Below are 14,712 nucleotides of genomic sequence, written 5' to 3'. Positions count from 1 at the left end.
GTTTCCATTTTTCCTTCTATTTCCACTTTTTTCTTCCCTCCTTTTATTAAAAAAAATTGGATTTTTATATAAATATTAAATGCCTCCTACTACATGTATAGTCATTAAATACTTTGAACCAAGTTCTGTATACTTGGAGCTACCCTTGCTGCTTTGTTTCTTATTTGATTTTTTGATACAGGTTCTCACTATGTAGTTCAGGTTGGCCTTGAACCCACTATACAGCTCAGGCTGGCCTCAAACTCATGGCAATCTTCCTGCTTTCAGCCTTGTCCCTTGTTTTTGCCCCCGCACCCCGCACCCGGGATCAAATTTAGGATTGAGGCACTTGCCCTTGCAAGGCAGGTGCAGTGCCACTAAGCTAAATTTCCGACCCTTTCTTGCCTTTTGACTTACTTGATTTCAACCATTTTCATGCCAAAAGTGTACTGCTCAATTTACTTTTCTGTTCACTCAAAGATTTGCCTGTAGTCACTTAAATCATCCTGTCATTGCAAACCAGCCTGCATATTTGCCTATGTTTAATGTTTATTCTACCATAAAATGTAAAATTTACTATTATAACTGAATGTACCTATTTCTAAATACTCCAAACTGGGTCTGAGGATTTGGCTCAGTGGTGCCACACCTTACTGGAAAGCACAAGCTCCTCAGTTCTATCCCCAACACACACACAAAAAAAAACCAAACAAACAAACAAACAAAAACTCCTAAATGGCTCAGTAGCATGGTAGCTGGCTCACACTAATATTCCCAGCACTTGGGAGGTTGAGGTAAGAGGATCCAGGTGAATTTGAGACCAGCCTGAACTGCAGATCAGAATCCTGTCTTTAAAAACAAACAACAAACAGGAAGGAAATACACTGAGAACTCTCAAGTGACAGAGATAGATTCTTAAAGAGAAAAGTATGCAGAAAATATGCCAGCATTTCATTTCAGTAATTATTCTGGCTGCATATTTGACTTTTGAATGTCATTTGCAAGACGAAAATCAAATGCTTAAATATAAACATGAAAAAAAAATCACATTTTTATGTCAGAAGGAATGCATGCAGGATATTGAAACATATTATTAATCAATTTGCTTTCCAGAAAACTGTACATTTTCTAGACTAAGAATGTGCTATTTGACTATTGTAAATTTCACAAGATATTTATATTGATACTTTCAAATTTTAGTGAATAGTTAAACTTATAACTGATTCATTTTTGTGGCATGTTATTTCTAACATAAGTATATTTCTGCTCATTTAGACAATTTTATATCCTCAAAGGAAATAATGTTTATAAAATTAAAAAGTACAGAAATTTGAATTTATGGTCCACAAGGCTCACTGATACATATCCTTTGAAGAAGGAAGCATTATTCTCATTTGAGAAGTAAATAACCACAGAGAGGTTAAATAACTTGCTCAAGCTTCATCCCTACATCTGGGTACTCGAATCTGAATTTCAAATTCTATGTTCTGGGATTTTTCTGAAAAAGTCTAAACTCTAAGGAGAGATAGTTTCCCAAAATGTATCAAATTAGTAAGTGTTCAGTTATTGTTTTTGAACACCAAAGAAGATTATGCTGTACACACACTAATTTCAAACAGCATTTCTTCTATAGAAATAAAAAACTTTCTGTTTGAACCAAGTCAGGCTTTTCTGACTTATGAAAATATGCATGTAAAGAATTTTCTCAAAACTAAAAAAAGCATTTCTGACTTCACAGAACTGTAAAGTAACAACAAATTGTTAATTTAGGCTTTTTAAACTGTATGATCAAATAGCCCTTCAAGTCTTTAATAACAGCTGAATGTTTATTTAAAGCCTGCTAGATACTGCACTTCCTCTTGAATGTATCTTTTATGTCACTTAATCCTCACAATTGTTTAAGGTAGGGCTGTAACTGCCCCATTTTACAAATGAGAAAAGTGAATCACAGAGAGATTTTGGTCTTAAAAGTTGGTTAATATTGGGGCTAAGATGAAAAATAGTTGTCTAACCATCCCTTTACAGCTCCACGCTCTCAAGTTAAATTCCTACAGAAGACTCATTTTAATTTACCTCCAAAGAAATTTGTGAACACTATTTTTTCCTGATGAAGGGGCATCTCCTTCAAAAGGAGAATGGACATTTTAGAGACCCTACTGTGGTCACATAGGAATTAGACATAAATGAACAGAACAATAATTAGATTACCCGGATGAACCTTCACTGATCAAAACAGATTAATTACACATAAGTGAGAAGTGTTGTCAGTATAAGACTAGATAAATGTTTCCTATGTAAGCAGTTAGCACTTACTGAACATGAGAGCCTATAAAATAAAGAGAATAACAATGTAGATTCCAACATATGCTCAGGACACATTTGTGTTTCTACATCTATTTCAATAACACTTAAAGTAATAGCAATAAATGCATTTCTGATACTTATTTGCATCATGATTTTAATAAGACCTCTGTCCACTGTAAACAAAACTGGATCAAGCAGTACACCCAAGCTAAAACAACTACTATACCTTTGTATGTAATGATTAGTTTCACAAACTCTGAGGTACATCTTACATCTCAAAGCTCAAGGAAAAAGGAATGCCTGTTGAGGTCATTCCTTTGTATGGAATTTTCCTTTGGTCATTCAGTTCCTCTTGTTTAAATTTATCTTTCAGAAGAAGAAAATCAATTAATTTCATTATAGAACAGAAGATCAGTAGGTTTAAAGGACAAAATCGTTTCTGATTTTAATACCTATAAAAAGATAATGTATGCAAGCTGTATTGGAATCAGAAGTACACAATAAAATTCTGTTAGCATGATTACAAAAATCTAAAGGTAACAATACTGTTTGCATATGGAAGGTATTTCCAAAATATTTCTATGTGAATAACAGAATGATTGAAGTGTAAATGTTTGAATTTCAGAGAAAATTATAAAATGAGATTTAGTGGGGGGAAAGCCCAACAAAATTAATTTATTTTATTGTGTGATATATCTCAAGAAAATTAAATGCATGATTGAGCTGGATGTGGTGGTACACCCCCTGTAACCCCACCATTACAGAGGCTGAGGCAGGAGGATTGCTGCAAGTTCAAAACCAGCCTGGACTATGTAGCAAGTTCATCGCCAGCCTGAACTACAAAGTGAGACCCTCCCTCAAAAAAAAAAAAAAAAAAAAAAAAAAAAAAGAGAGAGACTTAAATGCATGACTGACTCAGCCTATTCACTGAATTTAATTAAATACAAAGTTTATTGCAAAGATACCAGCAAAGCTTTCTGTCAAAATCTGGAAGAAAAAATACAGGTGGTGGCTTTTGATTTTAATTTTTATTAGTACATGTTTATAGTGCATAATGATTAGATTCATCATAGGAAGATGTTACCTATTTATAACATGTCTTAATTTTTTTTACTTCTCTCTTACCTCTCTCCCCTCTGGGTGCCTTCTTGCCACAGTTATTTATATGGAGTATGGAGACCACACGGTAATACCAAATCAGTGGTATAACCTTGATGCTTAAAAGAATTTCTTGACTCAAGTCATAACTAACAAAAGTGCTTGTTAAATTACAATTGCCAATGTATATTTTGAGTAAAATTAGAGAAATATTCTATTACCCAAAGTGTTGACCCAAATTGTTTGATTAAATAAAAATATATTTTGAAAGAAGTACTTCTAATGAAAAGCACCTTGAAAAAGGAGAGATTTTTGTTTTGTCCCAGTGTATGGCAGAAATTTAAGAAGTACTTATAAAGAACTTCTTTTAAAAAAAAAGAATGTAAATCCTACATTATGTAGTAACAGTCAGTATAATTTTATCATATGAACTATACTAGTAGACTTTTTAGTTGTTTTTTAAAAACATTACATTTGAAAATTACAGCATTGAAAAACAAACTCATTGTTAAAGTATTGGTCAAAGGCATCCAATAGTATTAAAATTTCCTTCTTTGTTCTTACTTGATCTCTAGAAAATTCTCCTTGCCCAATTTATGCTTGCTAACTATTCTTTCATGGAACATCATCTCAAAATCTTTTCTTTCTTTCCTTCCTTCCTTTCTTCCTCCTCCTCCTTCTTCTTCAAAAGCAAAGTTCAGTGAAACTACTAAGAAGATAGTTAATTTGTATCTTTTCTGATAGCTTTTCATTTGTCTACAGGCAGTCCATTAGGTTATGTTCATATTAGAACTGAACTCCTTAGCGTTCATGGATTCTAGAAATTCATTCTTTATATTGTGGGCTAAGGATATGGGGAATTTAGCTACTTTCCAGTAAGATAAGCTTCAGAACTGTTTTCTAAGAAATTTAATTGATGATCTTTGGCATAACCTCCCACGGAGCACATACAAAGTCTACAAATAATAATTGCAGATACAGTGACCCTTAGCAAAAAGTTCATCTTAGTAGTCTAAAATATGCACTACCTATTTATTGTTCCAAACTCCCATTTTGGAATGTTAGAATCAAATGAAAGTTTTCTACTATTATTTGGCATTTCTCCCCTCGTGAAGCATTTTTTCTCTTGCTTGTGACTGTCAGCACAGTAAGAATCACTTTCTGTTATACAACTAAGGTTAGAAGAAAGAAACTATATAATGGATATATTTTCAAAATTAAACACATAATATTTAGCATGGTATACAAGAGTTCTATAAATTCTTTCTTTGATAATGATTCTCAGTTGAAATATATTCTCAGTGAATACATACTAATTGACTGAGAGTAGGACTTCTTTATGCTGCCCTTTCTTTGGAAGAACAGCAAGATTTGGCCCCAGAGCCTCTCAACTCTGTGGAATCTTTGGAGGAAGCAAATCACTATTTCCTACCAGCTCTGCATTATTACAATCCCCAAAGAGAATAGCCTTTGGCAGTATTCTAATAAGACATTAATTTGGCGTTCATCTTATTACCAGTTGTAATTAATAGCTCATTGAAGACTCAAGCCCTGACATATTTACAAGGGGCTTTGATCTATAAGTCAAGTCTTTTGAATGCCAGATAGATTTTATAACAGACAATAATTCCCACTCTCTTTTCCTTCCCATTCACTACTCCACCCTACTTCTTTTTCTGCTCCCATTTCCCTTATTATAAATAAGATATTAAAATTACAACTATCTTCACTTTAATGAAACCCCAAAATAGTGTAGTAATATTTTTCTTCTTTGTGATAATTGTGGTACAATAGTCAACTAGTTTTCTAGTTTGTTTGTTCTAAGTATATGAAGAGCTGTATTTCATGAATAGTATTGCTATAAAAAGATACAGGATAAAATAAAGGATATTTATTTATTATTTTTACAATACTAAGAATTTTTTTTTTAATTTTGAGACAGGATTTCACTGATCTCCAATTGTGATTCTCTTTCCTCATTCTAAAAGATGGAGATAGAGGATTTTGTACTACATGGAAAAACTAAGACAAAAAAAAGAAAGAAAAGAAAAACTAAGAATAGTAAAGATAAGATTGATTAAACTTTGTGTCATTAATTGAATATCTACTGTCTATACTTTAGGAGACAGAACTGCTGGTGCAGGAGGCTTTTTTTCCCCCTATGTTATCAATGAAGTATAAGAGGAGACAACCTTCTTGATCCTTCCCAAATGTTTATTTACATAAACTTATTGTAAACAGGACAAGTGGAAAGCAGTGGGAGAACAGTTTGTTTCATGGTACATGAATGGCATTTTCCTTCCAAGTTGAAGGTAACCAGAGACTAGTAAATCACTGCAACCATTCTTAATTCATCAATTATATTTAGGCATGATACAGATCTTTGGCAATTAAATAAGGATAGTTTTAACGTGAAATGATGCCAATAGTATGGTTTAGGAGCCATGATACTAAGGCCTCAGTGCATACATCTGCTCGGGAATGACTATGTTAGCGCCTGGTACAGATATAAAAGTACAATTATGGCTTCTTAGTAAGACAAGTAATTCTGACCCAGTATGACTTTTATTACCTGTCTAAATTTGCTGAGCAAAGCCAACTGTTGGCACACTTCTGTAATTCTAGCACTTGGGAGGCTGAGGCAAGAAGATGGTTATGAGTTTGATGCCAGCCTGGGCAACATAGTCACTTCAAGACCAGCACAACACAGCAAGACCCTATCTCAAAACAATCAATCAAAATAAACAAATAAATACATTTGTTTTGAGCTTTTGCTTTGTTTGTTGATGGCAGATGTTGGGGATGAGAAAACTATACCAAAAAGGAATATTATGTTTGTGGTATAATTAAATTTAACATTATTACTAATCATGCTAGAAAAATACGCAAAACAGCAGAAGGCAGGTACAATAAAAACACACTAAAGGATCACTTAAGGATGTTTGTGTATCATAATAGCAAACAATCACATTATAATCAAATTGTATCCTTAATGACTATATTTAACATTCACCAATTTTATTCTATGGTGGGCATGTGTATGTGTGTGTGTGTGTGTGTGTGTGAGTGCGCGTGCGCACGCGTGCCTGTTGCCCAGGCTAGTCTCTATCTTGTGATCTTCCTGCTTTAGTCTCCCAGAAAGAGAGGATTGCAGGCATGTACCACCATGCCAAGCATCATTTACTGTATAATAACAGAATGTTCTATGAGGAAAAAGTGGGCTTATATTTAAAAATAAGTAACCATATTAAACTGTGGGCTCTAAAAGCACTAAACTGAAGTTTTGTAAACATAAGCTTAAACTCCATTCTCAACAAGGAATATTTTAAAAGCTTAAACTCACTAGTCCTTTCAGGAAAGGCCTTATTTCATTCATTTGTCTATGACAGTCCCCAGGACAGAAGAGCAGAGCCAATGAACAAATTCAGTTGCGTTTTGAGCAGCATTTGAGTATAACCACCTCACTGTATGTGAGTTTCCTATGGGCAGTTTACAATCCCATACCACCTTGAACCTGTCACTTGGTACCAATCAGGTTCCCCCATCTCCACATTACAGTCTGTGCACAAGGCATGTGAAACCGCTGAAAGTTTAGTTTAAACCGAAAGAAGAGTTTGGACAGATCCATTGTGTAGGAGGAAATCCATTAAATTTAATTCAAAATCTATTATACTTTATCCACTATTTGGAAAAAATCCATCAACACTTTCTTCTAATAGCAAAGTTAACAAAGAATTGACTGCTGTTGTTTTAATGAAGTCTCTACCTACAAACCTTTACAGCGAACTCACTTAAATGTAGTTCATCTTCGGTGTGGAACAAAAATGGCAGCGTGTGCCTGCATACTTTGTGACAGATCATTCTAGGTTGATCACTCCCATATGTTCCAGTAGAATATATTACACTAACATGACTAGCATACATCTGAATAATCGGGCCATCAGTGAGTAAACATCAAAGACAAGGCAAAAGGGTCAGTTGTGGAACAAGTACTTAATTCAGGACACTGAGATAATGTCCAGAAGAGTTCAAAGACTACATTTAAAATTAACAGAAGCTGAGCGTGGTAGCTCAGGCCTGTAATCCCTGAACTCTGGGAGGCTGAGAGGCAGGAGGATTGCAAGTTGGAGCTCAGCCTGGGCAGTTCAGCAACTTAGTGAGACTGTTTTAAAATACAAAAGGGCTGGGGATATAGGTTGATGTGAAGGTTCTGAGTTCAATTCCAAAGTACTGCCAAAAACAAAACAAAAAAATAAACAAGCAAAAACCACTAAGCCACTAACAACTCCCAGGTGCCTGCCTTCCAATGGAAGCAGCCAGAAGAGGCTTCTAGAAGAGCAAGAGGCCACCATAGCCAAACGCCTTTGAATTTAAAGGACCGGTCTTTGTCTCTGACATGGCCTCTATTTTTTTTACTTTGGGGCACAGGCACACTTTCTTCAAACCAAATGAAAACCTAGACATGTAGACCCTGGACTTCTGACTATCTCATGTGGGTGTTGTCTTCCGTTGAGGCCTAAGCCAATTTCCTAATGATCATGACCCTGATATTATATAGTGAGTGGTTTGAATGACAGATATAGTCAGATCTATAAGATTTGTAAATACTTAAGATAAAAACTGTGCATCTAATTTCTTAAGTGAAATTAACTCATAATTTTCTATAAATTATCTCCTTGCATTATTTCCAAAAAGAGCTTCTGGTTTTGTTGGTTTATGTATATTTTTGTATTTCCTTAATTTTCACTGTTAATTCTGTAATTCTTCTTTCTCTGCTTCTTTCAAAATTAGTTTTTTGGTTTTTTGTTTGTGTTTGTATTTTTTGTTTGTTTATTTGTTTTTCTTTTTTCTCATTGAGTTTATTGGTACTTTTTAGGTATACAGTACAGTTACATTCATCATTGAGGTCTTTTACCTTTACATGACAGATCTTGGTTCTCATTTGTTTGTTTTTCAAGACAGGGTCTCCCTATGTATTTCAGGCTGGACTTTAACTCACTGTGTAAGCCAGGAGGCCTTGAACTCATTAGGATTATCCTGCCTCAGCCACCTGAATGCTGGGATTATAGGCATGTGCCACCATGCCCAGCTTCTGATTGCCTCTTTTTTTAAATTTCAATTTTATTGGTACAGTTTAGATATGCATAATGATCACTTTCATCATAGGGAATTTGCACCTATTCCTGATGATGTATCTTGAGTCCTCTTTTTTTCCCATTCCCCTCCCTTCAACCCCTCTTCCCCTCCTTACTTACAAAAACCCATTTCCTTTTTTCCTTGATTACCTCTTGAAGCTGTAATTTATGTAGAAATTTTTTTTGTTTGTGACCTCTGAATTCAGTTTTACAGATAAAGAAACCAAAGTCAAGAAAAAAAAACATTTTATTTAAAATTGTATACCTAATTCATGGCTTCAAAATAAAACTTCCTAATTACTGTTCCACTTTGATTTCTTGATTTATGCTCTTTCCTAACAGTAAGCTTTTAAAAATTAAATCAACATTATTTTTAACTCATGTTGCAGTGTAGAATTTCACATTTTTATAGCTTTCCATTGCACCTTTCTTTAATATTTGCCTAAACACTCTTCTAAGTATTTTGAGACAATTGTGCCTTTGACTTTCTTATCCAGCCAAGATTAAGTTCTAGACATATCATTTGGCAAATTCTTAGCATATATTAGGCTCTCAGTAAAAAAATTATTGAGAATTTTTTATTTAATGAATGTTTAAAGAGTATAATCAGTGCCACCTATATGTTTTATTAATCATTAAATGACAGGTTCTAGAATGGAAGGAATCTTATTCGGAATATCATAACATAAATCCAGTAGATTAATGATAAAAATGAACAAGGGCACACACCAGAACCATTATTAAAATGAGTTGTAACTCCATGATAAAAACAAAAACAGGTAAAACTATATGAGATAATAAAAATGAATCATAAATGTTAATAACCGACTTTCATAAGACACCTAGTCTGTGAAGAGTAGGTTTTATCATTCTCACTGTATAAAATCCTGGATAGTTTGAACGATTTTCCCAAATGTCACAAAGGTGGCACATCCATTATCTTTGTACCAACTACAGTCTTCTCTCAGGGTCATTATCTTAGCTTTCATCCCAACTCTGGCTCAGGTTTGTCCCTCACCCACCCGTCTCCCCCCCACCCCGGTCATAATTGGGAAATGAGAGAGAGTTCTGAAGCCAGGGGAGGTGCTGGTGCTATCAGGATCTGTCTTCTGTAAACACAAAGTGCTAGAAGTTAAATGCTATTTAACAATATTTGTTTGGGGTGGGGAATAATTGCCTCAGCAATGGACAGTTGCACAATATCATACTGCTCACCTCTTTTTCTAAGTCCTCACTAAAGCTATTAACAAAAGGATTTTAATGTCATAAACTCTAACACCACTCTAAGAACTGTGTACGTGTGAGTGTCGGCGCCTTTGTACATATTTTCTCTGGAAATCATTGAAAAATGCAGAGACTGCTTTTATTATTTAATAAAAGTATATTAATCTTACCAATTGGTGCTACACAATGACAACTGATTTCTTGGTATGTAAACACAAGATAGTATACCTTTTCTAATAACTATCTTTTCATTATTCTATAAGTGTATCAAAGTAGCTTCACTGATTTTGAACTGGTTTCTGATTTCTCATTTAAGCATTCTCCCCCATAACTTTTAGGATTTCCTAACTGGTCATTTGTAATTGGAATAATCATTCTTCCATCCTCAATATTTTATTTTATTCATTTATTTATTTTTTGGTACCGGGGATCGAACTCGGGACCTCACACTTGCAAGGCAGGCGGCGGAACCACTGAGCTAAATCCCCAGCCCAATCCTCAATATTTTAGATCTCTCATTTTTCCTTTTTTTTTTTCTCTTTCATCTCTATATAGTCTGTTTTTATAACAGATGTATATAATAATTACAAAAATGTTTTTATAACCTGAAGAAGTGCTCATTATATAAAGTTAAAACAGGATTAAAAAAAAGTGCATATATAACATGAACAAACCTAGGAGCATTTAAATGTTTATTTAGATAATAAAAATATTTTGTACTATACCAAATTATTGACAGTTATCATAGTGGGTGGTGAGATTATGAGTGGTTTTTAAGGAGATTTCTTTTTTTTTTTGGTTTTTTGAGACAGGGTCTCACTATGAAATGGAGACTGACCTGGAACTCACTATGTAGCCCAGGCTGATCTCGAACTCACAGCGATCCTCCTGCCTCAGCCTCCCAAGTGCTGGACTTAACAGTCATGCGCCACCATGCCTGGCTTTAAAAAGATATTTCTATGTATTTTTCATGTTTTCCACAATGGGTATTTATTATCTTTTGCCAAACTTAGAACCAAGAGCCAGATAAGAGGCCAAAGGGACAATTTTGCTGAAAAACTCCTGCTGCTGCCAAATGCTGTCTTTCCATAGGAACTCCGGCCCTGACCACCCTGTCTTGAGGGAGTTGCTGGTTGCCAGGAGCTGGTAGGTATATCTGGAGGCCCTGGGGCATGGGGGTGTGTGCTGCAGAGGAAGAATCCAAAGAGCCTGACAGTCTCATTGCTCTGAGGAGAGGCCAGAGCTCTCTAAATCTATAGTTAAGAGCAATGCTATCTCATTATGGGTAGACTGGAAATAACATCTGGATCCACACAGACTGAATATCTAGTATCTGTGTTGTCCATTTCACTCTTCAGCTTGAGCTAGGATATTTGAACAAGTTCTCGTCTTTTAATTCAAACTAATAGCATAGATATTTAGTATATTTTCAGCATCTCTTTGTTACACCTTTTCCAAATATTAAGGACTTAATATTCTTCCACTGTCTCATAAGAATGTATCCATTATTCTTTCTGGGAAACGAAACAGAAGAACTGAACTCCTGTCATCTTGAAAGGTTTACTTAATGACCATCCCGTGTGAACAAAGGAAGTCTTAGCTGAGAACATGACTGATATAACCATACAGGCCCAGAAGACTGAGCCATTCATCAAATTTTAATGAGTTATTTCATAGAATGACTTCTCCACTCACTTTTCAATAGAATTGAAGCCCAAGCAATTATAAGAAAAGCAAAGGACCCTTAGGTTTTTGTCATTGAAGGGTCATCTAATTATTTGGGAGTCCTGACAGAACAACCTAAATGATTTTGCCCCAAGCAAAATTTTATGTCATTTTGCATGGCAAATAAACATAAAGAAAAGACAGTTTCAAGGACCTATTTTACAAGAGCTAAAAGCTAGGCCTCAATTCTTGTACATCAAATCATATTCCCCAAAATCCAGTTTCAGGCTCCTTAAGAGTTTTGGATTAATAGACTGAACAGCTTACTACAGTTGAGATGACACTGTGCTTATGATGCATCTCTCCTACTCTTCTTATCATCATGTCTAAACTGCTCATCAATTCAGTTTGGTATCCCGTAAGACTCCACTGCAAAATACTTTATATATGAGAATAGAGATTAATGGCTGGTAAAGTAAGAAGATACTAATTAAGAACTATATCTGCTGTTTGCACATTACTAACAAAACATTCATGTGTGTGATTTGAGGAGTGAGTAGGGGCTTACTCTGTGACCACAAAGATATGACACCCATAAAACCAGCAGCCCAAACAGGATTCATACTGAATTCTGATTCAGCATTCTACCTAGAATCACTCATCCACAGCAGAGAACTATGATAACAATTCGTATGGATGAGAGTCTTCTATTTGAAGATTGCTCTCTTGTTCATAGCGAGGCTAGTACAGTGTACTGCATTTTGCAACCTACATAAGGCCATCCATCTTACCTCATAATTTGGGGAATCAAAACATTTAAATGTTTGATTTCATCATGTTTATTGTCTGAGTATATGAACAGTCTGGTATGTGAGGATGAGCTTTACGAATGAGATCATTTAGGATTCCTGGACATACCAGATATTGGCAACAAGCCATTCTCTAGGGAGATATTTGTTTGGTATTTAAAACATGCCAAACTCTGGCATCTTTGGCAAAGGAAAAGAATATCAGTTTCTTGTTAGACATAAATGATGATTCCTTTTATGACCAAAACAGTCAGTAATAAACCTAGTTTGAAACCAGACTTTTCCCCAGTATTAATAAGAGTTCAATTATTTCCTCTTGTTCTCTTTTATATTTCTTCTCTCTTTTTGGATAGTTTTGTATCTCATTTCCAGTGCAGATGTCTCTTGCCTGCAAGGCTTTCACAGGGAATTTAATCCTTGGCAGTGAAAAGGAAGAATTCCAAAGGGGCAGATTGGGGACGGGGGAGCTAGTCAAGTTGAAGTTTAATTTGAATTGAAAAATCCTTTAGTCATGCCAGAGATGTGAAAATACCAAAGAAACAAAAATTTTATATTGTAAAAACAAGAAGATCTCTACCTTGCAGGAAACACATTTTCTTTTCAGTATTCAAAATTGTGATGTCAATCCTATAACAGGTTATTCTTGAAAAAGAATATTATTCTCATGACTTGGAGTCCCTTTGCTACCTTCTGGTGTGATTATTTTCAGTACTAGGGATGTACTTAGATGATTGAACATTAATTTGCACTATGATTCAGGTTTAAACTACAGTTTTTTTATACCCAGTAATTTTTTGTTTTAAGAACTGAGGTATTCCCCAACAGGTCTCATTTTAGGCCTTATTTATTCTGACTTAAATTTATTCCTGTTTTCTTACTTGGTTAGAGTTATTTTGCTGCAAGCAACAATGGCTGTCCCTGGTAAACTTAAGAAAAAAAGGAATTTATCTGAACAAATTGGTAGGACATTCAAAGGATTAAGGAGAGAAGGCTGAAGAACTAATGTTGAGAAGAATACACTAGACAGCTCACGTGAGTTTGCACAACGTGGATGTCTCAACAGCACCATCTAGAATGAATCAGATTCTAGAAGAAAGATTTAACTGGATTAACTATGGTCAACTCCTCTTTCTTTGATTATGGAAAGACAGAATATCTGAAAAACAGAATTCCCAAAAAGTAAATAAAGATGCTATTGCTAAAAGAACACTGAAAGCTAGCCAGCTAAGGTGAATTGACAAAAAATAATAACAAAAAGCCTAATGTGTACCATTACCATTCCATTTTCTTTTGTAAATATTTTCCTCTCTTTTTTCTTTCTCGCCTCTAGTTTTTTCTTGCCTTATAGATTTTATCTGTTGTCTTGGCTGAAGTTTTTGTTCTTGTTCCTGCTTCTTTATTACAAACTCTAAAGTTAAAATTGTGCCACCTAAACAACTGATTTTTGTGGGTATTTGGTGTTGGCTATGTGGTATGATTTTAAAAGATATTCCTGAAATACCCTTCCAATCAACCCACTCCACTATGTGCATTATATTTAGAATGTAATAATTATAAATTAATTCCTTTGACTAAAGGAAGGACAACTAAGGAAATTACCAATGAAAGTTGTTAATCCATTATTTCATCTTATGAAATCAGCCTACCTGTGTTATCAGAGGAAGCTATGAAACAACACAGCTGGCCACCATAAATTTGACAGAGTAAAATTAGTATTTACTATGAGGGTAGACCTCTGATGTATTTCTTTACTTATATATGTAAATAAATAATTGGTGAAATGGTTTGTCTTCTTTAATCTCTATGTATCTCAGCTGTGAAATAGGGCTATAGTTCTTACAACTTTTGGTTCTGAAAAGCCAATAAAATTGTATTTGTAAAGCACTTACCATACTTACTAACACATAACAAATAGGATGTAAATGTTAAAATCCTTTTTTTTTTAAACAAATATTTGATGAACATGTACAATGCCTCCATGCCAACCTACATGGGAGGAATACAATGGGAGCAAAGGCTACATTCTAATGGGAAAGCCAAGTTAATAAAAATCTAATATAGAAAGTTTTGGTATCAGTAGACATATTAGTGCCACAGACAATGGCACTCACACTACATACATTAAATATAGATATGAATTAATCAGATAAGTATTCTCAGGGTGAACTTAATGGAAATACGTAATTGATAACTCTGGGTGTTCCAGGGGAAATGATCCTATTCCTTATTTAACCCATGAGGATATTGTTACAGAGATAATATTTAAATATTTGTATAAGAAAAAAAAGACATTGTTTTGCTTGGTGGAAGTTTCAACTGTAGAATTTTTTTTAATCCCATTCCCCCCCTCAAGCCCTTCCTATGTACAAAAGCTTTGTTTCCATTATTTTCCTTCTAGTTCACTTTTTTTCTTGTCCCTTCCTTCCTTTCTCCCTCCCTCCTCCCTTGTTCCCATTCTCATTTGGACACTTTTTTACCCATTTCCCAACATCCTTTAT

This window comes from Fukomys damarensis, unplaced genomic scaffold (genome assembly GCF_012274545.1).
Source record: "Fukomys damarensis isolate Sample0158 unplaced genomic scaffold, DMR_v1.0_HiC HiC_scaffold_38, whole genome shotgun sequence".
In the NCBI taxonomy this organism is placed as follows: domain Eukaryota; kingdom Metazoa; phylum Chordata; class Mammalia; order Rodentia; family Bathyergidae; genus Fukomys; species Fukomys damarensis.
The sequence above is the reverse complement of the archived record's forward strand: the minus strand, read 5'-3'. Positions refer to the sequence as shown.